The 26390-nt window shown below is 37.9% G+C and overlaps 1 protein-coding gene and 1 long non-coding RNA gene across 5 annotated transcripts in view; one reads left to right on the top strand and one right to left on the bottom strand.

Moving 5' to 3' along the window:
• Positions 1-26390, top strand: part of ATP6V1A (ATPase H+ transporting V1 subunit A) — a 63222-nt gene that overhangs the window by 274 nt on the left and 36558 nt on the right. For 2 of the 4 annotated variants that reach the window (XM_005548118.5, XM_065539178.1), the window contains exon 1: positions 452-503. The exons of the other annotated variants lie outside the window; for them this stretch is intronic. The gene's annotated coding sequence lies outside the window, so the exon portion shown is untranslated. Of the gene's footprint in view, positions 1-451; positions 504-26390 lie in introns of those variants that run through there. 4 annotated transcript variants of the gene reach the window in all.
• LOC141409735 (uncharacterized) lies at positions 459-4331 on the bottom strand. The gene is made up of 2 exons (XR_012431699.1): positions 2853-4331; positions 459-2531 (listed from the first exon to the last, which is right to left on the bottom strand). It is a non-coding gene; the product is annotated as an uncharacterized lncRNA (long non-coding RNA).

The raw sequence follows: 26390 nt of genomic DNA, 5'->3' as shown, positions 1-26390 counted from the left end.
TAAAGCTCAAGTAAGTTAGGTGTTTTAAAGCAAACGTGGTTAACAATCGGCCGGATAGATTGGCTACCCTCCAGCACGCCTCAAGTTTTGAGATCACGTGATTGGCCCAAACCTCAGAACCTGGAATTTTACCGGCGAACTCCAGAGGGACGGAACCCCACCGCCATTTCCTGTCCCTCGATCGTGGCGTGAACGTCACTTCCTTAGCAATGCGCTCTAACTCTTGCTGTCCACATTTTCCACATTGTACTTTACAACATAGTCCTTGTGAAAATTTATCTTTTATTTCTTTAATTCAAGAAGATTAATATTCAAGGGATACGTAAAAATACAAGCCCCCCGAGATGTAGCGCGCCGGGATGGGGGAGGCAGGGCGGAGCTCGACGTCACGTGACTGGTTGGGCCCGCCCCTCCCAACCCTGTGCAGCTGAGGACTTCCCCCCGTGGTGACAGAGCCTCTCGGTCCTCGGTCGGTACGGTCTCTGCACCTCGCGCCCCAGCAGGTGAGCGGCGGCCGGTAACTGGCGAGTGGTGGGGATAGAGGGGGTGGAAGGAGGCAGAGGGGAGAGAAGGGAGAGTGTGAACGGCGACCTCCCTGCCTGAGGCTTCCTCCCCGCTGTCACCCTGCACCGGCAAGGAGCTCCTTTCTCTTTAACCCCCGCTCCCCCAAGTGTGGTCGTTCCCGCTCCTTGGGGTTTGAGATGTCCACCTTTCCCAGGGTTGGAAGTGAGTGCGGCCATTATGGTTCCCTACTCAGAGCCTTTGGGGCTTCGGGTAGCAGATCGTTTCAGCCATTTCACAGGGTCTGCAGTAGACATTAGGTCCCATTCCTTAAAGCCCGTTCTTTGGCCAGGGTCCTCACTGTCCTTGCCCTCAGCTCAGGGCTGAGGAGCGGGGAGGTAGCAAAAACCCTGGAGGCAGAGGCGTCTCCAGTGAGACAGGCTTGGGAGGGACTGTCACTGATACGGCCTTCACTGCAGAGTCACTGAGAAGCTTCCCTCCGAAGGTGCTTTCTCAGTAATTCTAAGGGTTTTATCTGACAGACCTGCAGGGAAGGTTCCGGAGATGTTCACGTGCTTCGGATGGGACTGGAAGGGTAAAAGAAGGGCTTTTACTTTTTCTTCTCTGAGGAAGAGGACAGTTGAAGGAGTACTGTCTTCAAAACGGGAGGTGTTAGTAATGCGACAGTCTCGATTGAATGAGGAGGCGTTGAAAGATGGTGTTGTGGTGTCGTGGTGTGTAGGAGGCCCAGGCTGGTTTAGGGAAAAGTGAGTAGGGTTCCCTGAAACCAAAATAAGAAACCGATTGGGTCGGAAATACTGTTAAACCAAATTTATTTGGCCATATGCTGAAAGGTAGAATCAAGTCGAGATGTTGCTGTCTGCACATGTTTTCTGCCTTCAATCCTTCCCTTTTTGTTATTTTTTCCCTAAAATATAACTTAATTGACACTCCCAATCTATTCCTTGACCGGCTTTGTGGTAAATTTAGGTTAAGTAGCATTTGTATCCCTCTTTAGCTTTCCCCATTTGTAAAACTCCCAGTGCCCTCTTCAGATTTTGATGAATAGTATTTTGTGAAAATACAGAAATTGTTGTCCAATTGAAAATATAGGTGTTGTCCAACCGAAGTACTCCCGTTCCTGTAATGTATTACCAATGTTTTGACCCCAAACAATGTGCTTTAGGGAAGAATGTTTTTCAGTTTGTGGTTAAACTCTTTTATTTATACTGCAAACTCAGAAAATTCCATGCTGCTTTTCAATTGGAGGTCTTACAAATGTTACAAATTTGATTTTTGAAATTTAAATTACACCTTAATATGAAAAATTATATGCTCAGTTAAATCTTGTAGTTTTCTAACTAAGGTAATTAAGGAAGACTGCTGAGGAAGATGGAATCGTCTTTGAGTGGTGGATGTGACTGATTTGTTTTTCTGTGTCTTCCAAATTCTGTACAATAAACTGGTCTTATTTTGTTAAGGAGAACAAAAAGTTAAAATTCTACGGTAGTAGCAATTTAACAAAGTATTTTTATGGTAAGTTCAAAATACATAACCTGCCTTATTTTGATGCTCCTTAATAGAAAAAACCTCGAAGATGTTGCTTTCCCCAAGTAATGAAGATTACTATTATCTCTTGTGGATTTACCATTTTAACATTTCGTACTTAAGTCGCATACTGGGCAATAGACTAATATATTGATAAATTTATATCACCATGCCTGCTGTAGATATATATATGTAGTTTTATCTATTAATTTTCTCCATAGTAAGGTTCCATGTGGTCTGGAAGTCCTAACTAGTCCTGTCTGGCTGAGACCAAAATGGGAAAGGGAAAACCAGCTAGAAGCATTGGCTACTAGAGGGGAAAATGTCAGTATGAAAGTGGTTGGATGAGTCTGCAGTTTTACTTCATAATTCCCCCAGTTTTAGAGAACTTGCGAAAGCAGTAACTTAGACCACTGATGAAATGTAGATTAGTAGTGGGAATTGGTGACTACATTGCTGGTAAGGTTAAATGTGAAAAAAAACTTTGGGCCGGGCGCGGTGGCTCAAGCCTGTAATCCCAGCACTCTGGGAGGCCGAGATGGGCGGATCACGAGGTCAGGAGATCGAGACCATCCTGGCTAACACGGTGAAACCCCGTCTCTACTAAGAAATACAAAAAATAGCCGGGCGAGGTGGCAGCGCCTGTAGTCCCAGCTACTCGGGAGGCTGAGGCCGGAGAATGGCGTGAACCCGGGAGGCGGAGCTTGCAGTGAGCTGAGATCCGGCCACTGCACTCCAGCCTGGGCTACAGAGCGAGACTCCGTCTCAAAAAAAAAAAAAAAAAAAAGAAAAAAGAAAAAAACCTTTGACATTATACACAGATCTCACACGCACATACACAAGATTGGAAGCCTGGAAAACATTTCTGAGACTTGCCTTATCAGTTTTCGAGTGTTACATGTAGAAATCTTAACATTTATTAGGGCATTGTGCTATAGTCCACCATTACATAAAACATAAGGGTTTAGTTTTGTTTTAGGGCCCTTGGCACTTCTGGTTTTCTTTTCCTGAGGCCTTTCTTGTTTTCAGTGCCTTTATAGATTTTTGCCACCACTAAGAATGCTTTCTTCCCTCATAGACAGAGGTAGCCACTCAGTCCTATAGACTTCTAATCATCATCATCATCATCATCATCATCATCATCATCTTTTCTATTCTTCTACTTGTACTTCTAGCATTGTATTTAATTGCTGTTTCCTGAGCTGTTCCTCAGCAAATCATAAAGCTTCCAGGACTGTGAACTATAGTACTATTGTGTCTTCAGCACCAGAATACTGAAGTACCTGATAGGTACTCAGTAAATTGTTTATTGAATGAATGTTGGAAAATTAGACAAGGAAATTAAACCACTTTAATTTTTGCAGATCATAACTCTTCCTAAAGTTGTGCACTAAATGTTAGCTTTTAAATATAAACTGGTAATAACCTTCCAAATTTATGGTCAATACAATAGATAAAAACCTCAGATGACTTTATTAAGGCTAAGACCACCTTATTTTCACAACATATTTGTTTGCTAGTAAATATGGTTCTCATCAAAATATGGGAGAGAAGGGAAGAGGAATGAATTGTACTAAATGAAAAAGTGGCTCTGCATGATCTCTAAGTGGACTAGCACTAGACTAAAAGTCAGAGGATCTTCATTCAGCTCTGCCACTTTAGTTATATGTCCTTTTAAGTAATGCTGGGGAGGGGTTCAGTTTTGATACTTAGGAACCTTCCTGTGACATAGTCCCTAGGTAATCTATGTGAAAATATCTTAAAAACTAAGTGATGTCTGTAATCCCAGCACTTCGGGAGGCCAAGGCGGGCAGATCACAAGGTCAGGAGATCGAGACCATCCTGGCTAACATGTTGAAACCCTGTTTCTACTAAAAAAATACAAAAAATTAGCCAGGCATGGTGGCACGCACCTGTAGTGCCAGCTACTTGGGAGGCTGAGACAGGAGAATCGCTTGAACCTGAGAGGTGGAGGTTGCAGTGAGCCAAAATCACGCCACTGCACTCCAGCCTGGGCGACAGAGTGAGACTCCATCTCAAAAAAAAAAAAACAAAAAACTGGTGTGTAAAATGGTAAAGCAATGTAGCTCAGACTTTACATGAATTGATTTCCCAGTCATAGAGACCTAGTTGAAGTTCTGGCCTTACCACTTAATAACTATGTGACTTTGGACAGTGTACTTAAGTAAGGTTAAGTTTTCTCATGTTTAAATCTATACCATAGGTGCTATTAAGTTAGATCATGAATGTATAATGCCTAGAACATATTTTGTAAAAAAAAATTTTTAATTAATTTTACTGATAACTACTTTGATTTTAAATACTTAATTTCTAAAGAAGACTTAAAACAGCCCACAGAATTGACTGATGTCGCTGTGAGCAGCAGGTTTGGGGCGTGAAGAAGGGAGTAGAATTTGAAAAGAAGCTATTACCCAAAAAATGGGGGAATAAGAAAAATGTACTTGTAGCAAAGATTCTAAAACAGATTTATTAATTGTATCTGAAAAATATCAAGATAAAGTCCCTTATTTGGGCAACTACAGTGTCTTAATATTTTCAATTTAAAGATTTTCCAAAGCTTGTAATCATTAATATATGGAATCAATTTAAGGAGGCAATTTTTCAATTTTGAAGTTTTTATTCCTGCAATGGATTATAGTAGTATGTTAAAATTGTACAGATTGTAGAGCAGGGACTTTTGAGTTAATGCTTATAAGCTGAAAAATTTTGTGTTTTTAAAAAAATTAAGTGTTTTTATATCTTATTTTTATCCTTATATGAAATAGACAAAGAAATGTAGGGAACATAATGGAGACGTAAACTAGAGTAAAATTCTTCCCTTCTTAAATTCATGATTCACAAGGATTAGTAGTTTTGCAATGGAAAATGTCAGTAAATTAAACAATAATTTAAGTATAGCTATCATGAGTTTATGAATCACTTTAATCCTGAAAAAAAAATTATTCATTTGTCCTAAGGAAGATTTTATTAGGAGTTTATTGATTTTTCTTTAATGTTGATTGTCTGTTATAACAAATGTATTTATTGATTTATGAATGAATTTATTCTTTATACTAAGTAAGTTTATTGTAAATAAATAGTGAGAATAAAAATGTTTTCCATACAATTTCTGAAGAGAATATTAAAGTTTTGCTATTCTCTTTTTCCCCTATGGGGAAATGAAAGCGACTTTGATTTTTATAAGTGTATTCATTTATATTTAGTATATACATATTATGTATATACTATATATAAAGTAAATATTTGTGTATAAAGTGCACAGTGTGTGTGTATGTACATATAAAGGCAGCTGAAGTGGATATGTACCTTCATAATAACATATTTATTTTTACCTGAAACTATTGAAGTGATCTTTAGAATTATGTAATGATTTATTTACATTTGAAACTCGTCTTTCTGTATATTTCTTTGTAGTTAGCTCTAGTTAATAAATTTACAACTGTGATTAGCAGTTTTTAAAAATTAATGGTGTATCATAAGTATTTTCAGATTTAAATTTTAGAAGGAAACACTTTCTTATATCAAGGTTTTAAAAATCACTATTATTTTTCGTATTATTATTATGACTAACTTACAAGAAAAATTCCAGTTTTGGATCTTAATGCTCTCTGTTGAAACTGTTCTCTTGGTGATAAGCCTTTAGAAAAAATTTTTATCTGCAATATGCCACATTTTGTTTCTTTTGTGAAAAATAATTAAACTTATTTCACGGAAAATAAGTGGTATATGATAAGATATAGAAGAGTTTCAGATGTGCTTGAGCAATGAAAAGCACCTAGACTTTATAAGTTTTTAGTTCTTAGTTTAATTTTTTTAATGTTTATTTAAAGGTAAAATAGAGAAGACTAATTGAATTGGAAAATACCTATAAAACTGAAAAAAGGGCATATATGTAATAATAATAGTATATACATATGGAAAAAGTTGTAAGGAAATGCATCAGAATAAGTTACTATCTCTAGATTGATGCATTAAAGAAAAAATTAAAATTTATTAGTATACCTTCTGTATATTTGAATTCATAATATCAATAGATATTGCAAAATATTTCTTAATTTGATATGGAAAATTAAGGCACCTAAATAATTCTTTCATCTTAACTACTAGGATATCTTAAGTGAAAATGTTTTGTCTTATCCAGATAGCTGAGTAAGTTATTTAATTTTATAGGTGTATGGATATATTTTTAATCTTAAGTATTTAAGTGCAGCAGAATTTTAAAAAGCAGAGTAAATCTCAGTGTATAACCACATTTGAAAGGGATAATTCAATACAATGGTGAAAAAAGCACATATATATCGTAAATGTAACTGATACAACTTGCTCATCTAGAAGAAAACATAATCCAATATATTGCAACATATGCAAAAACTGATTTCAGATGGATTAGAGGCTTAAATGTAAACAATAAAATATTTAAGATATTAATCTCCTAAATTTTCTTTATACATACAATCTAGATGTAGTTTTTTAAACCAAGATAGAAAACCTAAAAGTCATAAAAGTGCAGATAGATATGTGAGACTGCATAGAAACGAAGGATTCTTTAGTGGCAAAAATAAAGGACCAAAGACAAAATCAGGGGGAAAGAAAGACTTGAAATGTATGTAACGGATGAGTTAACCGTTGTAAGAACTCTTACCAATTAAGAAAAAGTTCACCCAGTAAAAATACAGGTAAAACATGTCACCAGAAGTTCACAGAAGAGAAATCCAAACATTCAACAAACATAAAAGGGTGTGTAACCTTACTAGTAATCAATATACTAACAATGAAATATTACTTCTCTGACAAGCAAAAATTAAGTGGTAAACCTACTGTTAGCAGGGATATGTGGAGAAGGATTATCTCATAAAATGCTTGTGGAGATGTGAAGTGCTAGAGTTTTTTCTAGTAAACAATCAGGCAGCATGTGTTAATACTGAGAATACATGTATTTTCCACCCATCAGTCTAACTCCATGTAATATTTTCCTTAGAAATAAAAGCACCAGTAAGAGTTTACATGAGTGTTAGTTGCAACACTGTTTCAATGTTAGTAGTAGCAAAAAACTTGGAAACAAAGAGAATGCCTGTTAATAGAGGTATTGTTATATAAATTATGGCCTAGACATTTTATGGAATGTCCTGAAGTGATTAAATGGTAGGAGTTAAATCTACTGGTGATTAGAAAGGGTTTCCAAGTACATTCTGAAAGAATTTCTATCATGTATCTTTTCTTTTTTTTTTCTGAGATAGGCTCTTGCTCTGTCACCCAGATTGGAGTGCACTGGTGCTGTCTTGGCTGACTGCAACTTCCTCCTCCTAGGTTTAAGTGATCCTCCCGCCTCAGCTTCCAGAGTAGCTGGGGCTACAGGTGTGCACTACCACACCTGGCTAATTTTTTGTATTTTTGGTAGAGACAGAGTTTCACCTTATTGCCCAGGCTGTCTGTCATGTATCTTAAGAAAAAAAAAAATTACAAAGTACAGAGAAACATTTGTAATGATGTCTCATTTTTTATAAAACCAGTTGAAAAACACCATGAGTTTTGTATATTTTTACCTGGTTGTCACCATTGGAAAGAGGAAATAAACAGAAAAAGGAAAGAGAATATCCATGGTAACATATTTATATAAAACTACATGTTTGTACATGTCTGTGTATAAAATGGATTATAGGAGACAATGGGCACTAAGGTGATTTACTTTATTCCCTACACTTTACATTATATGTTTTTATTTTTACAGTGGACATGAAGTGTTTCTGTAATTAGGAGAAACAGGCTGGGCATGGTGGCTCACGCCTGTAATCTCAGTATTTTGGGAGGCTGAGATGGGTAGATCACTTGAGCCCAGGAGTTGGAGACCATCCTGGGCAACATGGCAAGACCCCCTCTCTACTAATAAAAAATAAAAAATTAGTTGGGCATGGTGGCACGTACCTGCCTGTAGTCCCAGCTACTCAAGAGGCTGAGGTGGAAGGATCACTTGGGCCCGGTAGTTCAAGGTTTCAGTGAACTGTGAATGTTCCACTGCGCTCCAGCCTGGGCAGCAGAGTGACACCCTGTCTCTAAAGTAAAAAAAAAAGAAAAAAAAAAAAGAAGAAAGAAAAATGTACCACAAAATGATAGGGATTACTAGATAGGATTACAAATTGGCATGTTATTTTTGGTATGGATAGTCAGTGCTCTAGACACACTTTCTGCCTTAGAGATGTAGAGCACATTGCACAAGTGTGGGATCTGTCACCTGACTTAATCATATGGCAGAATCATAAGAAAAGTCCCTATTTGGGTTTTGGCATATAAACTGGATCACAAGATTAACTTGCCTTAAGAAAACTCTAAGCAAGAACTTCTTTAAAGAAGCAAAATAGAAAGTATTTATAATTGTTTAATTCTTGATTTCTGTCCTTTTAAAAGTATCTGAATAGAATACATCATTCAAAGCCTTGGTAGAAAATAGCAGATGCTTTAGAGTTGGATTTGTTGCATGCTTAAAGTAGCTGTATTTTTTTCTCACGTTGGTATTTCTTCCCCTTTTCATTACCAGTTTTATTAATTGCATATATGTGCTTTAATGTAAGCTGTCCAAAGTCTTTTTTACAAGAGTTGGGATATATGTAAATAAAAATAATTTTAGAGTAGTATTAACATGGCAAAGAAATGAAGGACACCAGACTATGTGAGTCAAATCCTGGCTCTGCTTCCTAGTGGTGTTACTTTGGGAGGGTTACTTGTGTCTTTTTGCATTGCATTTTTCTCAACTTTAAGGATAATAAGAGTATTTAACTTCATTGGATGTTGTGAATAATATAAGTGATTGGAATAATAACTGGCACATAAAAGCCATATATATATTTGCCAGCTGGATGCAGTGGCTCACACCTGTAATCCCAGCACTTTGGGAGGGCGTTGCAGGCGGATTACTTGAGCCCAGGAATTGAAGAGCAGCCTGGGCAACATGGCCAAACCATGTCTGTACAAAAAATAAAAAAAATTAGCCAGGCATGGTGGCGCACACTTCTAGTCCCAGCTACTCGGGAGGCTGAGGTGGGAGGATTGCTTAAGCCTGGGAGGCAAAGGTTGCAGTGAGCTGAGATCGTGCCACTGCAGACCCTGGGTGACAGAACCAGACCCTGTCTCAGAAAAATATATATATTAGAATAATATAAATATGTGCTATTATTTGCTCAATTAGGTATAATTTATAATAGTTTTTCTTGCCTCAATTGTTTTAACATTCATTGACTCATCCAATATTTTTAATTCAGTAGAATGGGTAATACACGTACAAATATGGTAAAATTTATATATTCATACAAGTGTGTTTTCTCTCCCCTCATCCTTATTCTTTTCTTCTGCCATATATTTATCCACAAATGGTAGCACCTCTTCATATTATTCTGGACCTTACATTTTTCACTTAAGAGTATTACCTTGGAGATCTTTTTACATTGGTACAGTTAAAGCTGCCTCCTTCTTTTTAATGATAGTTTAGTATTCAATTGTATTAATATACCCTCATCATCATGTAACATTTATTGAGCGCTTACTCCTGATCCAGATGCTTTCTTAATACTTTAGTTTTATTAACTCATGGAAGCCTCATAGCAACCTATGAGATAGGCACTATTTTTCCATATTTAACAAATGAGGAAAACTAGGTACGGGATGATTAAATGTCCAACAGTCACATGGCTCATAAGTGGTAGGGCTCAGGATTAGAGCGCAGGGAGTCACTTTCCAGGAATTGCTGCCGTAATACCACTAAACATGTAGCCTGTCATAATATTACAAGGTATTTAACCAGCCTTCATATTAATGAATATTCCAATCTTTTGCTTAAGAAACAGTACTATAGTTAATATTTTGTTAATAGAACATTTTGTACACCTACAGTAAATTCCTAGAAATGGACTAGCCATGTCAAAGGTAAGTACAATTTGAATTTTGGTGGGCACTGCCAAATTGCTTTCCAATTTAGGGATGTTCAGAAGTTCACCTTTGTCCTTAGTAATTTGCCAAAACCTGCCATTTAGCTAGAGTCTTTGAAAGGTGTGCTTTTAACATTTCTAGCATCCCTGAATTGTGTGTGATCTACCATCATGTAATAGCTTAAGTTACTGTCATATGGAATTAACATAACAATGTCAGTATGAGAAAAAGGTGTGACCTTTGGACTACTTTCAAATAATAGTAAATATTTTAGATATAACTTGAAATGCTCCTTAATGTGATTTATACACTGAAATTCTATCAATCGAAGTTTAAATAGATACTGTTGAAAGAGTAAAATGCTATAATTGTTAATAATTGTGAAAGTTGCTGATTTTATGTACCAAGGCAATTATGTAAGAGTGTTCAAATAGTTAAATAGTGAATCAGATTGCATTTGAACATTTAAGAGTGTGATAGCTAGCTAAATATAGGAATAACTGTGTCCTTTCTTGTGAAAAGTGAGTTTTTGATAATCTGTGAGTCCTAGCCTTACGTAATGCAAAATTAGGTAGTGAGGAGCTTTATTTAGATGAGTTATAAAATCCACAAATTATTTTGAGTATAACACACTTGGGTTCAGTGCCCAATATTTCACTTGTTCAAGAAAGGAAAAAATATCTCTTATTGCGAATCTAAGAAGCAGGTTGACTGACACCAAACTCTTCAATGTGATCCAAAACAGACACTTAAAATACAGAATCTTCTCAGGTCCCAACCTAGTATACCTGCAGTGCCTGAATGTGCCACTATAGTACCTGCTTATTGTACAATGGGGTGTGTGTGTGTGTGTGTGTGTGTGTGTGTGTGTGTGTGTGTGTGTTTTAAATATGACCTCATTCTCCCTCAGATACTCTACTGGGGATAGGGACAGCTTGGAAAGTAGCTGTAAATAGAGAAACAGGCTGTCAGAAAAAGTTCTTTATTGTGAGCAAATTCTACCTCACAGTAGTATAAAGCAACAGAAAATAACTTTCCCTATACCTCCGCCCTACAAGTGAGCCATTGAGCCATATCAACTTTGATGTCCAAATTATTAGAGGTTAATCTGAGTCTTGGACAACAAACCCTTCTATGCCTCATGGCACGAAAGTGTATTCAACATGGAGTTAGTATTTTCCTAAATTCTCATTCAAGATATTATAAGCTGATAGGCCATTAGCCCCGTTCTGAAAATATAGATGCATAAAGTACTTAAGAGGCATATCTGACTTCTATACTCCTGAGCTATTAAGTGACTGGAAATTCCCAGAATTAGCTAAACTTAGCAGGACCAGAGGGTGCCCACACAACCTTATCCAGAGCCACATATATTCATTCTAAATAGACAGACAAAAAACTGGTTTGGTTAAGTTTTCATCTGTTCCCCCTATGCTGTTTCTAGGGTTAAAATTATCTTAACAAATTTGCATAGGCCAAATAGTCCTTTAGAAATACTCTATTAGTCAACTGGGCCCAGTGGCTCACGCCTGTAATCCCAGCACTTTGGGAGGCCAGGGCGGGCGGATCACAAAGTCAAGAGATTGAGACCATCCTAGCCAACATGGTGAAACCCCGTCTTTACTAAATATACAAAAATTAGCTGGGCATGGTGGTGTGTGCCTGTAGTCCCAGCTACTCAGGAGGCTGAGGGAGGAGAATCACTTGAACCTGGGAGATGGAGGTTGCAGTGAGCTGAGATCACACCCACTGCACTCCAGCCTGGCGATAGAGTGAGATTCTGTCTCAAAAAAAGAAAAAAGAAAAAAGAAATATTCTGTTAGTCAACAAATAAAAGCAAAAGTGAGTATGTGTTCTGTGGAAGCATGCCTTTATAGGAGTCATGCTGGCAATAACTTGTGCTTTTTTAAAAATAATTTTATTGAGATATAATTGACATCTGCACATAAAGTATACAGTTGGATAAGTTTTAATATATGTATATACACATGAAGCCAACACTATAATCAATATAGTGAACATATCCATCATACCCAAAAGAAGTTTCCCTGTGCCTCTTTTTAATCCTGTCCTTCCATACCTCCTCACCTCCCATCCTTAGCCATCCACTGATCTATTTTCTATCATTATAGATTAATTTGCATTACATGTATTGATAATTCATTTTTTCCTTGCTGACTATTATTCCATTTTATGGATATACCATAGTTTATGCATTCACCCATTGATTTGTGTTGTCTTTCCACTTTTTGGCCATTATGAATAAAGCTCCTATGAACATTCATATAAGTCTTTGGACATAAGCTTTGTCATGGGGAAATAGCAAGGAGTAGAATGGCTGAACCATATGGTACGTGTAAGTTTAACTTTCTAAGAAACTGCCAAAATGTTTTCCAAAGTGGTTGTACCATTTTACAGTTCTCCTAGCAATATGTGAGAGTGTTAGTTGTTCTACATCCTTACCAACACTTCGTTTGTCAGTCTTTTAAACTTTTAGCCATTCTGATAGCTGTGGAATGGCATTTCATTGTGGTTTTAACTTGCATTTTCCTAGTGACTAATGAGCTTGAGCATCTTTTCATGTACTTTGCCATCTATCTTCTTTGGTTAAGTGAATGTTCAAATCTTTTGCCTATTTTAATTGAGTTTTCCTATTATTGAGTTTTGATATTTGTGGATTCTGTATATAAGTTCTTTGTCAGGATTATGTCTGTAAATATTTTCTCCCAGTCTTTACCTTGTCTTTTTGTTCTAACAATGTTTTTTGATGAGCAGAGATTTTAAATTTTCATGAAGTCCAGTTTACCATTTTATTCTTTTGTGGATGGTGCTTTTAGTGTTATGTCAAATCCAAGGTCACAAAGGAAGTTTTATAGTTTAAGTTTTACATTTAGGTCTACCATCCATTTTTAGATTTTTGTATATAGTTATGGGTTTGTTTGTTTTTTCATTTATGTATACATTGGTTTTACCACCACTTGTTGAAAAGACAATATGCTTTCTCCACTGAATTGCCTTTGCACTTTTGTCAAAAGCCAGTTCTCCATATATGTGTTGGAGTAGAGCCTTTTTGAGCTAATAAATTTTGTAAAATTTTAAATAATAATAGGCAGATTAATAGAGATTAAATTTTATCTATTCATTATAGAATTATATGTGTTTTACTGTTCACAAGATTGAACAAAATGACCATTAAAATTATTAATAAAATTATAACTTAAAGTTAATAAATTGAATCAAATTTATTATTTTCTTAATATTTAAGAATATTTGACAATAATTTTTGATCTTAGAAGGTCATTCTGTGATGGTAATATTTGGATTCAGCTTTGACCTCAAGTGAATATTTTAAAAATCTTGGCCATCAAGCATTAGGCCAAAATGTGTATTCAGCGTACTTTGAAAGGGTTTTATCAGTTTTCACTTAACGATGAGAGTTTCTGTTTCCCCTCACACCCTTGCTGGTACTGTCACTGAGCAACATTTAGTAATTGCCTACTATGTGGCAAGGTACTTTACTGGATAATTGGAGTTCTCAATAAACAAAGCAGAGGTGGTCCCTGTTTTTCTAGCATTTACAGTCTGGAAGTGAAGACAGACATTGAACAGCTTCTTTCACATTTTTTAATCACAAGAGTAGTAAGTACTACTAAGGAGCAATATTAAAGACCTTGAGCACATACCAGGGAGCAGGCAGTTAATTTCTTAGTAAACCATACTATTTAAAACCTCTCCTCTCCCCACAACTAATTTAGTTAAATAAACGCTGGTTGTTAATCATAGTATACTAGGTAAACTGTTAGAAACACAGATTTCTTGTCCTCTGAATTGAGAATGTCTGGACTTTTGACTGTAGTCATTATTTAAATCCACATTGTGAGGTGTTTTTTCACCTATCTTAGGCAGTATTCTTTTCCTCTTTTATCCTTTGTGCTTTAGGATATATTTTTATTGCAGAGATTTTATGAATTCCTGAATTAAATGTGATCCTATTTATATGACACTCTCTTGTAAACATTGGGTTAATATACCTGAGCACAGTTTGTGAACCTTTGTCCTCTTCTATTCCAGCCATTAAATAAATGACAGGATGGATTCATTTAAATGTAGACATCATCTTTTCTTTTCTTTTCTTTTCTTTTTTTTTTTTTTGAGACAGGGTCTCACTATGTTGTCCAGGCTGGTCTTGAACTGCTGGGCTCAAGCGCGATCCTCCCGCTTCAGCCTCCCAAGTAGCTGAGAATACAGGTGTGAGCCACTGTACCTGGACAGCATCATTTTATAATATAAGTGTAATAGCAGTTTTAGTACAACAGTTTTAGTTTTGATGCTGTCTCTTTTTTGTTCCTTGTATGTGCATCAGTCTCAAATGCCTACATTGCTTATATTTGGCTAGTTTAGCTGCTCATGATTTTTTTTTTTTTTTGGCAAAGCCATCAAAATTTGCTCAGTAACAAGAGTAATATGGTAATTGTAAAGTTTTAAAAATAAGTTTCAGCTGGGCGTGGTGGCTCACACGTGTAATCTCAGCACTTTGGGAGGCCGAGGCGGGTAGATCACCTGAGGTTGGGAGTTCAAGACCAGCCTGACCAACATGGAGAAACCCCGACTCTACTAAAAATACAAAATTAGCTAGGCATGGAGGTACATGCCTGTAATCCCAGCTACTCTGGAGGCTGAGGCAGGAGAATCGCTTGAACCCGGGAGGTGGAGGTTGCAGTGAGCGGAGATTGTGCCATTGCACTCCAGCCTGGGCAACAAGAGCAAAACTCCGTCTCAAAAAAAAGAAAAATAAAGTTTGTAAGTATTTTAAGCAATTACCTTTTTAAAGTAGTTATACAGTTTCTAGTTTGACTTCTTTTGAAGGTGATAATTTTCCTGCATGATTGCCTGAATTTTAAAAAAATTGGTAAAGTCGGCTGGGCGCGGTGGCTCATGCCTGTAATCCCAGCACTTTCAGAGGCCGAAGCGGGCGGATCACCTGAGGTCAGGAGTTTGAGACAAGCCTGGCCAACATGGAGAAACCTCGTCTCTACTAAAAATACAAAATTAGCTGGGCGTAGTGGTGCATGCCTGCAATCCCAGCTACTTGGGAGGCTGAGGCAAGAGAATCGCATGAACCTGGGATGTGGAGGTTGCAGTGAGTTGAGATCACACCATTGCATTCCATCCTGGGTAACAAGAATGAAACTCTGTCTCAAAAAAAAAAAAAAGAAAAAAATTAGTAAAGTCATTTCATAGGCAGTTAATCTGACAAAAGCCTATCCAAAAGCCAGTCATTGCAATGCTAATACGCCATGAAGGTTGATGATTCCAGAAGAGAATTTGCTGATGACAGCTCTTGGCACTATGAACTTAGAATTGTAGACTATTTAACATAAGAAATTTCATTATTATTTTTAAGTACATTTTGTGTGGGGGGAATACTATAGGATTTCAGATAATTTAATACTACATTTTGTTGTCATTATTGGATTTTAAAGGTTTTTCTAATATTGCAGTATAACAGTAAACACATATATAAATAAGTCCTTATCCACATGCCAAATATATTCCCAGAAATACAATTTTTGGATCAAAAGGCTTGAACATCTTTAAGGACTCAGTTGCATATTACCAATTTTTTCCCCACATTTCCTAGAAAATAATAAATCCAAATAAACCTTTTCTTGATGGTTATGGGTCATTCTTATTACCATTAGTCAATTCACATCTCTTTCCTTTTCACCTTCCATTTATTTTATTTTATTTATTTTTTATTTATTTTTTTGAGATGAAGTCTCGCTCAGTCTCCAGGCTGGAGTGCAGTGGCACAGTCTTGGCTCACTGCAACCTCTGCCTCCCGGGATCACCATTCCTGTGCTTCAGCCTCCCGAGTAGCTGGGACTGCAGGCACCCGCCATCACGCCTGGCTAATTTTTTTGTATTTTTGGTAGAGACGGGGTTTCGCCGTGTTAGCCAGGATGGTCTCGATCTCCTGACCTCTTGATTGGCCTGCCTCGGCCTCCCAAAGTGCTGGGATTACAGGCGTGAGCCACTGCACCCAGCCCTTCCATTTATTCTTATAGAGTAACTCTTTAATGATTTGCTGCTTTAAATCTGCAGTGGTCCAAAGTATTAGATAATAATTTTTAATTGTGCATAAGTTGAGTCCCAAGACTCTATGAAGGTCTTGCCATGTGCAGAAGCTTTAAGACTGTCATTATACCAGTTCAGAGATCTTTTGTTCTCCTGTTTCTTAAGTCTTCACTTTATTTCTATTGAAGGTGGCAAGTTTGACTTCTCGTGTATATAAATATTGTACTGTAATTAGTTCTAATACCATATTTTGTTGTTTGTAGGACATTTTTCTCCCATATTTTTAACAGCTCTGAAATTAGTGCCTGTCCTGCAATTTCTGGAATGCCATAATTTGTCAGGTTTTTTTCCTTAGTAGTACATCAAATAAAGGAGTTTATTAAAATTGATATTAGATTAGGTGAAATATGGTATTAACTTCTAAATAGGGGTCTGTGTGTTCGTAAGAATTGCTCTTGTGAGACATCAGCATGGATTCTTAGGTAGTTGCCTTGCCTTGTCTTTACCTAGTCAGTAAGTTAAAATGAATTAAAGTGTCAGGGTGCAGTGGCTTACACCTGTAATCCCAGCACTTTGGGAGCCTGAAGCGGGAGGATCACTTGAGCCCAGGAGTTCAAGAGCAGCCTGGGTAACAGAGTGAGACTTCATCTTTACATAAAAATCAAAAAGTTAGCTGGCGTGGTGGTACATGCCTGTGGTCCCAGCAAGGGAGGCTGAGGCAGGAGGATTGCTTCAACCCAAGAGATTGAGGTTACAGTGAGCCTTGATTGCACCACTGTACTCCTGCCTGCCGGACAGCGCAAGACCTCGTCTCAAAAAAAAAAGAAAAAAAAAGAAAAAGTGTGTTAGCAAAATGTTAAAAACAGCTCAAAATAGGAAGCAGTCTTGTTATGCAATAGAGAGTTACTGTTGTTAGATAAAGTATGGTATCTATTTAATGGAATGGTATACAGTTTAAGATGACACAAAGACTGTGTAGCGCATAGAAAAATTGAAGTAAAATAATTGTATTCTAGTATTGATTACAATTATGTAAAAAAATTGTGGGGAAATAAGTCAATCATATTCAAGTGGTGAGACCTTTCATTAGGTATTTTTAAAATTATAAGCATATTGCTTCTGAAAGCAGATTTTAAAGAAAGATGTGTAACAAATGCTTTCTTTACTATTTATATTGTTGGCTGTCTTCTTGACTGTTTACATCATAGGTAAGTTAAGCTTTAAATCGATAGGATCTTCTTTGGTGTCTTGTTTTTTCTTTGTAACCTGAAACCAGGAAAATTTCCTAAAAATTCAAATGTGGGATATTAAGGTGAGCTTTACAATTACTTTTCTCCCTTTAGTTTATCAAGTTTAAGAAATAAAAAAAATAAGGCCCGGCACAGTAGCTCATGCCTGTAATCCCAGCACTGTAATTATGCCTGTAATCCTAGCTCATGCCTGTAATCCCAGCACGAAGGTGGGGGGATCACTTGAGCCCTGGAGGTGGAGGTTGCAGTGAGCTGAGATTGCATCACTGTACTTCAGCATAGGTGATAGAGCCAGACCCAAACCATGTCTTAATTAAAACAAAAAAAAAGCAGGAATTTCTTACCCTAATTCTGTTTCAGGTAGCTTCGTTGTTCTGAACTTAAAATAATTGACCAGAAATTTCCCACTACTGTTCTCTATTTTTAGTAGTAGCAAAGTTGTATTGAGTCTGTGGGCATCAATATTGTGATTATCCTCAAATATGCCCATTTTCCTCTTAGATATGTCCATTTACTTTGTAGTCACATTGATGTTTTATCTTTTTTTTGGCTAATATAGTCAGTTATGTTTGTGTTATAAAGCTAGGTATTAGCAAAATACAGCGTTACGTTTTTAAAAAATCTTAGTTCTATAAGAGATGGGGCCAGGTGCAATGGCTCATCCAGCACTTTGGGAGCCCGAGGTGGGCAGATCCCCTGAGGTCAGGAGTTCAAGACCAGCCTGACCAACGTGGTGAAACCCCGTCTCTACTAAAAATACAAAATTAGCCAGGCGTGGTGGTGCATGCATGTAATCCCAGCTACTTGGGAGGCTGAGGCAGGAAGAATAGCTTAAAACCGGGAGGTGGAGGTTGTAGTGAGCCGAGACGGCGCCTTTGCACTCCAGCCTGGGCAACAAGAGCAAAACTCCATCTCAAAAAAAAAAAAAAAAAAAGAGAGAGAGAAAGATGGGTGGCCAGACGTGGTGGCTCAGCCTGTTATCCCAGCACTTTGGGAGGCCGAGGTGGGCAGATTACTTGAGATCAGGAGTTCGAGACCAGCTTGGCCAACTTGGTGAAATCCCATCTGTACTGAAAATACAAAAAAAAAAAAAAAAGGTAGACAGGTGTGGTGGCATGCACCTGTAATCCTAGCTGCTCGAGAAACTGAGACAGGAGAATCGCATGAACCCAGGAGGCGGAGGTTGCAGTGAGCCAAGATCGCACCACTGCACTCCAGCCTGGGTGATAGAGCAAGACTCCATCTCGGAAAAAAAAGGAGATGGGTAATTTAGGAACAGTCAATTCTTGTTCTACTAATTACTCCTTAGTTTGTGAATGACCCATTATGTCACCTTTTTTTCATCTTCTCCCTTTTGCCTGCATCTTATCCATTGTCATTCTAACATAGGGTCAGTAAGTAATACAAAAAAAGTCTTTAGTTTGATTGCTATAACAAATAGCCATAGACTATGTGACTTAAACAGCAACATTTCTCATGGTCTAGAGTGTGGGAAGTCTGAGGTCAGGGTGCCTATAGATCCTGTGTCTGGTCAGAGCCTGCTTCCTTCTGGCTTGTAGATGGATATCTTCTTGTATCCTCACATGGTAGAGAGCAGAGATCATCTCTCCCTTTCTCTCTCTCTCTTTTTTTTTTTTTTTTTTTTGCTTCCCTTGAGACAGAGTCTCACTCTTGTCACCCAAGCTGGAGTGCAGCAGTGCAATCATGGCTCAGTGCAGCCTCAACCTCCCAGGCTCAAGCAGTCCTCCACTTCAACCTCCTGAGTAGCTGGAACTGTGGGCGCACACCACCACGCCCTGCTAATTTTTTAATTTTTTTGTAGGGACAAGGTCTCACTATGTTACCTATTCTGTTCTTGAACACCTGGACTCATGCAATCCTCCTGCCTCAGCCTCCCAAAGTGCTGAGATTACAGGCATGAGCCACTGCATCAAGCTCAGAGATCATCTTTAGAGGGGCACTAATCCCATTCATGAGGGCTCCACCTTCATGACCTAATTATGTCCCAAAGGCCCCACTTACTAATACCATCACGTTGAGGGTTGGAATTAAAATGTGAATTTTGGGTGGACACACTTAGTCCATGACACATGGCTTTCTTTTCTAAAAAATGGTATAGTTGGTGCAAAAGTAATTGCAGTTTTTGCCATTGCTTTTGATGGCAAAATGGCAATTACTTTTGCACCAACCTAATAGCTAAAGGTGAAAACTGTCTAAATAAGGTCTTTTGAATTATTTATTAAATGCCTAGGTGTTGTGATCAGACTAAATCTGGTCATCATCAGTCTTTAGTTCTGTCCACTATTTCTGAATTAAATAATACCTATTTCATAGGACTATTGTTAAGAGCTAAAGAGATGTTTGCTTTTTTAACATAAAGCCTGGAGTGTGATATGTACTTAACAAATAGTAGTTGATGTTATGTCTTTTTTTTTTTTTTTTTTTTTGAGACGGAGTCTTGCTCTGGTGCCCAGGCTGGAGTGCAGTGGCGTGATCTTGGCTCATTGCAACCTCAGCTTCCTGGGTTCAAGCAATTCTCCTGCTTCAGCCCCCCGAGTAGCTGGGATTACAGGCACATGCCCGACTAATTTTTGTATTTTTAGTAGAGACCAGGTTTTGTCATGTTGGCCAAACTGATCTCCAACTCCTGACCTCATCCACCTGCCTCAGCCTCCCAAAGTGCTCGGATTACAGGTGTAAGCCACTACGCCCAGCCTGATGTTATCTCTTTTTAATTTCAGAACATTTTACTGAGTTACTGCTGTATAAGACACTGTGCCATATGAAAGGGAGGAAGTAGGAAAATGATATAATATGCACCTTGAGGGCAGGGATACTTGAATCTGTACATCAGTTTTACCATTGACCATAGGCTTCTAGCCTATACATTGATATTGTGGAACTTGTACACTCAGTACAGTATTTTGTTACTGTTTCACCTAATATCACACAATTTTATTTTAAAAAATTTGAAGGGAAAGGAATCTACTTCTTTTTTTTTTTTTTTGAGATGGAGTCTTGCTCTGTTGCCCAGGCTAGAGTACAGTGGCGCAATCTCAGCTCCCTGCAACCTCCACCTCCTCTCTGCCTCAGCTTCCCGAGTAGCTGGGGTTACAGGTGCCTGCCATCACACCCAGCTAATTTTTTTATATTTGTAGTAGAGACAGGGTTTCACCGTCTTGGCCAGGCAGGTCTTGAACTCCTGATCTCGTAATTCACCCACCTTTGCCTCCCAAAGTGCTGGGATTACAGATGTGAGCCACCGTGCCTGGCTGGAAAGGAATCTATTTCTAAAAGTGACATAAAAATCATTTCTGGACAAGCTTGTTGACGAACCTTAAGTATGTTTAGCTGACACAATTTAAATTCCATTCCCAGTTTAAGTGTCCAGACTAGCTTTTATCGTCACTATTTCTTTTTCAGGAATGCGTTTGTTTTTGATACACAGTTGAAATAGAAGAGTGTGTGTGTGTGTCCTCAAATAATTTTATTCCAATAAGAATAAATTTTTCCTGATTGTTAGTCCAGTTTGCCAGCTGTGACTTTGCTGTTCTTCTCTACTCTTTGATTCCTACTTTTTTCTACACATTTCATTGTAGTCCACCTTAGTAATTGTTATGGACTACTTCACTGATGACCTTATGTTTGTTCTTAACCTTTTGGTTTATTTATTTTTAAAAAAGCACTATGAAATATGTACAATATAAAAATATTTATTTTTGAAAGTCCTTTCTTGTTGTGTTGGTTAATTGAGTGTGCCAATGAAGGCAACAAGGACTCAGATGTCTTTTGTCTTTCTATTTTGTCATCCTTAGCAAGGTGGGCTGCCTGCTTAGCTCCCTCAAGGTCCTAATATGGCTGCCACAGTTCCAGATGTCCCAGGCAGATGACCAAATCCCAAAGGAGAATATTGTTTCTCATAGCCTGCATCGTTTTTTTTTTTTTTGGAGATGGAGTCTCGCTCTGTCGCCCAGGCTGGAGTGCAATGGCGTGATCTCGGCTCACTATAACCTCCACCTTCCAGGTTCACACAATTCTCCTGCCTCGGCCTCCCAAGTAGCTGGGATTACAGGCGCACATCACTATGCCCAGCTAATTTTTGTATTTTTAGTAGAGATGGGATTTCGCCATGTTGACCAGGCTGGTCTCAAACTCCTGACCTCAGGTGATCCACCCACCTTGACCTCCCAAAGTGCTAGGATTACAGCCACTGCACCCAGCTGCCTGTATCTTTTAAAAGAACAAAGAAATTATTTCCAGAACGTCTCCAACAGATTTTGCCTTAATTCTTGTTGGTCAGAACATCATTTATTATGTGCTTATTTCCAAAGCAGTCGAGGGAACTGGAATTATAGTAGTAGACTTACCAAATTTTGAACAAAGTTGGCTTTTGGTTGGCAAGGAAAAATCAGGAAACTAAATATACATAGTGAAATAAATCTGCCACATAAGCCATTCTAATAGGGTTGCTAGGTAGGTGGATTGAAGGAGATGAATAGAGAGTGTCACAAAATGACTAGTACGATACTCTAAAAATATGATAAGGTAATGTTATTTGCTGGAATTCCACCTGTTCTATAACTTCCTGACCAAACATAAAAATATTAAACAGATTTGAGACACCTTTCTATAAAAAGATTAACAGTGTGTGAAAATAAGTAAGTGGTTATAATCCATTAGATTCTTCTGAACCTATTTTAAAAAATCTGTGATTTCCAGAGATAGTCTTTAATCAATTAGATAGAATGTATTTTTTCATTACACTCTAATGTAACAAGTGTTACATCAAAATAATGCTTCATTATCAATGAAGTGCCCCAGGATTTTGTATGTGAGTAAATATTACCTTGGAATCTTAGTGTTTAACTTTTATGTATCACCTCTTCTTTGCCCCCAGCAGCCATATCATCCAAGACTCTGGTAATAAAAAGAATAATTTCTGAAATAATGAAATTACCAGTTGCATTAACCACCAGCAATTTGGAGTGGACCTTATAGAAAAAAATTTTTTCCTCTGGTGTTATTTGCCACTGCAGTGTTCTGCAGTGCTTGTTGGGGAGAGACTGATGACTCATTAACTCAGATGGGTTGCCTATGCTGCCTTTCTGGATTTTTCCTCTTCTACCACAGGGTTTTTGTTTTTGTTTAAATCTTTCACAAATGGGGTGGAGAGGGGCACTCCTATAATTTGTAACCAAAGAATCTTAGTTGTAAGTTGCGTTTACTTTTTACCCTTAAACAAGGTTGAAGTCATAACAGCTAAAGGCAATATTTTAATATAATCATTGATTTGATTTTTCTATGAGTGCATCTGTGCATACCACACTGCTTTCACGAAAGTATGTAATAAGTATTGCTGCTTTTATTTATTTATTTATCTACTTTTGAGACTCTCACTCTGTCACCCAGGCTGGAGTGCAGTGGCGCAATCTCCGGTCACTGAAACCTCCACCTCCAGGTTCAAGCAGTTCTCCTCCCCCAGCCTCCCAAGTAGCTGAGACTACAGTTTTGCGTCACCACGCCTGGCTAATTTTTGTATTTTTTGATAGAGACAGTATTTTACCATGTTGGCCAGGCTGGTCTTGAACTCCTGACCTCAAGTAACCTACCTGCCTTGGCCTCCCAAAGTGCTGAGATTACAGGCATGAACTATCGTGCCTGGCCTCATGCTTTTATTTTTTAAATGTTGAAGAACAACAATAGTTGTATAGGCCGGGCACGGTGGCTTATGCCTGTAATCCCAGCACTTTGGGAGGCCAAGGCGGGCGGATTACCTGAGGTCAGGAGTTCCAGACTAGCCTGGTCAATTTGGCGAAATCCGGTCTCTATTAAAAAGCAAAAAATTAGCCAGGCATAGTGGCTCGTGCCTATAATCTCAGCTACTTGGGAGGCTGAGACACAAGAATTGCTTGAACCCAGAAGGTGGACATTGCAGTGAGCCGACATTGTGCCACTGCACTCCAGCCTGGGTAGCAGACTGAGACTCTGTTTCAAAAAAAAAAAAAAAAAAAATCAGTAGGTATATATTGTCTTAAGAAGGAGTTATTAAATAGCCTGTAAAGCTATTTTATGTAGCATTAAATCATATCATAGTTTGAACCTTACAGAGATTTGGGATAAAATTAACTTTCAGGCCAGGCATGGTGACTCACGCCTGTTATCCCAGCACTTTGGGAGGCTGAGGCGGGCAGATCACAAGGTCAGCAGTTCAAGACCAGCCTGTCCAATAAGGTGAAACCCCGTCTCTACTAAAAATACAAAAAAAATTCGCTGGGTGTTGGGGCGCATGCTTGTAATTCCAGCTACTTGGGAGGCTGAGGCAGGAGAATTGCTTGAACCTGGGAGGCGGAGGTTGCAGTGAACTGAGATCACACCACTGCACTCCAGCCTGGGCGACAGAGGGAGACTCGGTCTCAAAAAAAAAAAAAGGTTAACTTTCAATATAATCTAACTTGCAGTATAATTTGCTTTTTGAAAGTTGGTGTTCTAGGAGATTGTTTTAATATTTTTAAAAGCCTATTCTTTTTCACTGAGAAGCATGAGCATTCAATGATGAAGCAGAAGGTTTTAGTGGGGTATTTTTAACTATTCACAGATAATAAGGAAGAGTTATAAACAACTTAGTATGTTGTATGACCATGCTTACCAAAATGCTTTATGTTTAGCCATATTCAGTCATCAGGTCACTATAGTATGTCTGCCTGATGAGTAATTTTTATTTTACTGTGGGGAGAAAACACTTGGATATTTTTCTTTCTTTTTTTTCTTCAGTTTTTTTTAGTTTCTTATTTTTATGGATACATAAGTGTATATATTTACGAGGTACATATTTGTCTTACAAAATTTATTGTATGAGATGAAGTAGAGTATAAAACTTGTTTGGATTTCAGAGAATATACAAGAGCATGCCAAGAAATTTCCCTGCTTACGGTAGACTGCTGTAGCATCCTGTTTCTGGTTCACATTCTGGGATGGAGTAGATAGAGTGGTTATTCACGTCGATGTTTACTTGAATCAATACATTTGAAAGGAAGGGGGTGGAAGCAGAGTTGGGCAGAAGAAGAAGTTGAAATGCAGTGCAAGTCCCACAGAGCCTCAGTTACCCAGTGGGAGAGATCTGGAGTGAGTGTTGCTTGTGAGAGTATCCTGCATCAGGCTGAGATGGCTGGGCCTTTGTACCTCATTGTGTCCATTCAGCAGGTGCACACTGCTCTGCAAGTGGTGTGAATGCAGGCAAGGCAGCTGTCAGCATCTGAGGCTGACCTTGAAGGGCTGACAGCTGTTAGTTATTCAGTAACACTATGGGAGTGCTTTTTGGACTGGGGATATTTGAGCAGAGACATGAATGATGTTAATAAATGAATCCTAGAGAAAAGAACGTTCTAGGCAGGAGCACAGGAAATATAAAAGATCCATGTTGCTGTAGCAGATTAAAATGTAAATATTTTAAAACATCAAAATGGACAAAAATGCTTGGAATTTTACACTTTAAAACTCGTGTTTTCATAATTATTATGAAAGATGTGGTAAGAGCAGATTTCAGGATGTATTTACAACCACTTCTCTGTATAAACACAATGGAGTAGAGAAAATTAAATTACTCAGAATCATCATCATTTTTTTCTCCACTTAATATTGGCCTTTTTTTTTTTTTTTTTTTTGAGATTCAGTCTTTCTCTGTCACCCAGGCTGGAGTGCAGTGGTGTGATCTTGGCTTACTGCAACCTCTGCCTCCTGGATTCAAACAATTCTCCTGCCTCAGGCTCCTGAGTGGTTGGGATTACAGGCGCGCGAAACCACACCCGGCTAATTTTTTTGTATTTTTAGTAGAGATGGGGTTTCACCATGTTGGTCAGGCTGATCTCAAACTCCTGACCTTGTGATCCACCCGCCTTGGCCCCCCAAAGTGCTGGGATTACAGGTGTGAGCCACTGCGCCTGGCCAATATTGGCTTTTTAAAAAGGACAGTCATCTTGGTTTGCTAATACAATAATATTCACCAAATTAATGCAAATTGATGGATCTGGTGACAATTATCTTTATGTAAATTTGTGGAATTATCACTAGGACTCTAGGTTCTCTTGTTAGTATGATGTCACTTCCTAATGTCTGCTGTCTTTGGCATAAATTAAATAATATGTGCCTAAAAATTAAAGAGTTAAAAAGTATAGAATCATTAAAATTCTCATGTTGGCTAGGATTTTCCAGCTGACTGCTAAACCCACAAGACAGCTGAGTCATGAACAAACTCATTTGGTTTCCGCTAATCATTGCTCATACATTTGGAGGCATGCACTGTTTAGTCTTAAAGGGAAAGTATATAAATACTCGTTTTAAAAACCCAGAACAGACATCATTATTCCCTCATAAACTTTAGAATACCTTCCTGAACCACAGGTTTCAACCATCTGTAGGGAAGCTTTATTAGATACTTTGATGCCTCTTTGTTCATCCCTCCAAGTCTCAGCTTAACTTCCTGTTAAGTCACTTTCATCTTGCCCAAGTCTAGGTTAGATACCATTGCTTTATGCTTTTCTAGATGTCCAGCCTATAGTACTCCTAAGAGAGCACATATATCACCGTATGATAACTACCTGTTTGTCTTTTCATCCCACTATGCCAGAAGATCCTTGGGGGAAAGATTGTGTCTTACGTCATTATATTTTCTATCTATAATATAGCAGGTGGCACATCATCAATGCTTAAAAAAAAATACAGTTGGTCTTAGAAAATAAAGTTATGATAAAATACACCTGATAACTAGGGAAAAAAAACTAGTTAAGTGACTAGATTTGGTTCAAGATAAGAACTATGTACCCCATCCCAGAATGTGAACAAGAAACAGGATGCTATAGCAGTCTACTATAAGCAGGGAAATTTCTTGGTATGCTCCTGTATATTCTCTGAAATCCAAAAAAACTAGCTGAGTGACTAGATTTGGTTCAAGATAAGAACTACTAGATTTGGTAGCAAGATAAGAATCACTGGACACTTTAGAAAAAGGCTATCTTAGCTTATATTAGCAGAATAAAATTAGTAGTCATCAGTATTACTTTTCTGTTAGGGATACTGTTA

Source organism: Macaca fascicularis, chromosome 2 (assembly GCF_037993035.2).
Source record: "Macaca fascicularis isolate 582-1 chromosome 2, T2T-MFA8v1.1".
Classification (NCBI taxonomy): domain Eukaryota; kingdom Metazoa; phylum Chordata; class Mammalia; order Primates; family Cercopithecidae; genus Macaca; species Macaca fascicularis.
Note: the sequence above shows the minus strand (reverse complement) of the source record. Positions and strands in the feature narration are given on the sequence as shown.